Below are 3,687 nucleotides of genomic sequence, written 5' to 3'. Positions count from 1 at the left end.
CTCGCTGAACCCTTTGGCGAGGGTTCCAGGATTGCCGACGGATCCAATGAGATGAAAAGAAAGGTTTCCCATTCAGCGAGCGTATAGGATATTCAGTACATCGCCCTTTGAACCCCAAACCACCGAAAGTTACAGCAAGCCATCCAAGGAGAAGCCAATGAGCAGGGCTCTCGCCAAACTCATTTGGCAGATCGTTGAGTCATTTGGTGAGCCCGATTTGGCTTGCCCATTGGCCTATTTTAGGGTCACTTTTGGGGCTCATTTATGTAACAAGTCCTAACACTATAAATAGGTGTCTTAAGGTTCATTTTAAAGGTTACTTATTTTGAATATTGTGGTTGTAAACCTAAATCCTTGTGTGAGTGTTGAAAGCTTTGTAAGATTTTGTTGAGAATTGTTTAGAAATGAGGGTTGCTTGGGTTATTGATTCCCTCAAGCTGGTCTTCGTAAGAGTTGAATTCTTGATGGATTAATGAGGTGAGGCCATTAGTTTGTTCTTTATTTCCTCTTTTTGTGTCTATCTATTAATCCGAATTTGGTACTTGTTAGGATCTAGATTGGAGGTTGTTGCAAGAACTTAAAAATTTCTACTACTTAAGAAAAACAGAAATAGAAGCAAAAAATCTATTTTTTTAAGACCAAACTATTGTTGCCCTATATACATATTTAGGGAAAATGCACAAGTACCCCCTCAACCTATGCCCGAAATCCCAAAGATAGACTTATACTATAGTTAGGTCCTATTACCCCCTGAACTTATTTTATAAGTAATTTTCCACCCCTTTTCAGCCTACGTGGCACTAACTTGAAAAAAAAAGTCAACCAGCGTAGGGATCACAAGATAGTACCATGTAGGCCGAAAAGGGGTAGAAAATTATTAATAAAATAAGTTCAGGGGGTAACAGGACCTTAGTATAGTATAAGTGTGTCTCTAAGATTTCGGGCATAAGTTAAGGGGGTATTTGTGCATTATCTCATAAAATTATTAGAAGCTTGCTCACAGTAAAATAGGAAGAAAGAAGTTGAGTCCAACGCCACCTCTCAAAAGAAAATGATTTTTGTTGATATTATATATGGGAAAGATCAAGAGTAGCAAATTGATGGCTTCATCATCAGCCAACTAACTTCCTTTTGCAACATAATGATTATTTAGTAATTGAGAAGTTAATGTGCCATTCAATATCATCAAATGAACACCAACATTAAGCAAATTAAAGCTTCAAATAATTAAATTAATGTGAGTAGTGTAGAACCATAACATTATACTCAACAACAGCATACCACTGGTCCTATTGAACCAATAAGTCTTCCCGTTGGTGATTCCCTGAGCCAACTGAAAAACACCAACAATTGGCATTTCACGGTAGTTTTGAAATGCATTACGGCCAATAATACTCAATGTGCTCCCATTATACTTTCCAGTTGTGAACACAAAAATTTAGCGTCATGAGAAGGGCACCCGAATCTTGATCAGCTGAACCATAAATCCCTTGGGCTCGATCCACTATTGTCGAGTTAGACCCCAACTATTAGTGGGTCGTCTATCATTGTAGCAGACCCAAAGGAAGTTGGGTATTTGGCAGTCATGTTGGATTGGGCTATTTGGATTGCAGTTGGAATTTTTTGCACTAACTTATTCATGAAAATAGAAATGAAATTTAGTTACCTTTTGCTTTGCATGAGGAAGTTTCTTGAACCATTTTTCAACAGCCTTGGAACCTAATTCAACGCCTTGAGCCATTGGCATGGCCATAACAAGTATAACAAAAGCAATAGAACTTGTTTTTTCCTTCTCTTAATTTCTTGAGAAAGAATGCATTAATCGTATACAAAGAGATTGATATTTATATGGAGTGCGTGAGTAGAGGAAAAGTTCTAGGATAAATTAAGATTAAATCATAAATGTAATTTAATCAAATTATATTTTTAGTTACTTATTTTCTTAACAAGTAGTTTTGTTAGGTGATACGGTCAATTCATGAAGCCAGAAGAAGATAAATTGTAAGCCTTGAGCGGAAAACATGTACGTGTGAAAGGTTTCAACATGATGAGATGCCTTGCGCACATGCAATTGCAGTTTTGAAGCACAAAATGTTAGAGATATGCACCCATATTGCTCCGGTTATTATAATCCTGATGCATTAGAAAAAACATACGAGATTGTAATGGTTCCAATGCCTGAGAAGGAGGATTGGACCGTTCCAGACTATGTTTTAGATGAAATTGTCCGACCACCTAGGTATAGAAGGTTGGCTAGAAGACCAAGGAAGCGAAGAAAGAAAAATACGGATAAGAAGATAACAATGAACAAGAATTCTTGTTGGCAATGTGGACTAGAAGGACGCAATAGGAGAACTTGTACGTTGTTATCGAAAGAGAATTAAAATAATTTTTTAAAATAGGACATTCGTGTTCATGGTTAATAAATTTCACTTATATGTAATTTTCACTTTAGTATTTGGATTGAATAAAGTGTATTGGTTACACAATTTATTTGTTGTTTAACTAAATGCATTTTTTTAGAATTGTGTGGCAAACTTATACTGAATATAAAATTATTCTTATATTGTTAAATAAATAAATAAATATGATGTATAAATTATGAAAAATAATTAATGTGTAAATGAAAGAAATATTGTCAAAACCATAATCATGATTTAAACAAATTTAAGTGTCTCAAACTTTGCTTTTTCAAGTGTGTATTATATGTATCATGTACACTACGTTATTATATCATATACAATATATAATAGTAAAAAATCACACATTAAAACTATTAAAACTATATTAGATAAAGTTATAATTTTGATATATTTTTCCTTAGCAGTACTGTTGCCTTTCAATTTAATAGTATGTTGTGATTTGTTTGTTGATGTATATGATGTATCATATAATTCAAGTGTCTGACACATAAATGCAATTGACATATATGAATAAAATTCCAATTACAAATATGCATAAAACATATGTATCGAATACATTATTTCATAAGTAAACTATCAAAATACTTAAACTTAAACGATGATGATTGTGGAGATTAATGTTATATAGCAAAAAATATATCTAAAGCAGTATATTGAAAACACATAATGTTAATAACTAGCAAAATACTGTAATACAATTAAGTTTGTAGAGAAACACATAAAAAATAAATTGTCTTCAAAACAAAACAACATGAAAAATTGGTCATGCTATCCCTACTAAGTACTAATTTATGTTAACAAAGTCTTGTTCAGTTGGTGTTGTAAATTGACTCTTAGGCTTTGGTGGATCGTCATTCTCACTTATATGTTCACCCTTGACCTTGTCGCTGTCGTATCTCCATAACAATGTTGCGTATCTATTGCATAGATAATTTGCAAGATGGCCATCAGTATCAAGTGGTATAACAAGTTGGTCACTCAAAAACTCTACAAATGTAGCTACATATAATCAGCAGTCCCCACAACAAAATGCAAAATATAAATTTCTAAAAACAACTTACACATATTATTGTAGTCCAGAATTTAAATACCTACAGACTATCGTCTTCTTGTTGCATGATGCCTTCAGCGTATTCAATGTTGAAAGGATTATGTGACTTTAAAAGTGTAGCACTTTGTTTGTCCTTATATGCATCAAGTGTTGGACATTTAGTCGCTCAGTTTTTACAAAGAAACCACTGTCAAGGAGGTAAGAAGGTAGCAT

The 3,687-nt window shown here is 33.6% G+C and overlaps 1 pseudogene; it reads right to left on the bottom strand.

The window, feature by feature from the left end:
* Positions 1-836: 836 nt before the first annotated feature.
* On the bottom strand, positions 837-1,741 carry LOC101268523 (dirigent protein 22-like; annotated as a pseudogene).
* Between the last annotated feature and the right edge of the window lie 1,946 nt (positions 1,742-3,687).

Source organism: Solanum lycopersicum, chromosome 10 (genome assembly GCF_036512215.1).
Source record: "Solanum lycopersicum chromosome 10, SLM_r2.1".
Taxonomy (NCBI): Eukaryota; Viridiplantae; Streptophyta; class Magnoliopsida; order Solanales; family Solanaceae; genus Solanum; species Solanum lycopersicum.
This window is presented reverse-complemented; position numbering and strand designations above follow the sequence as displayed.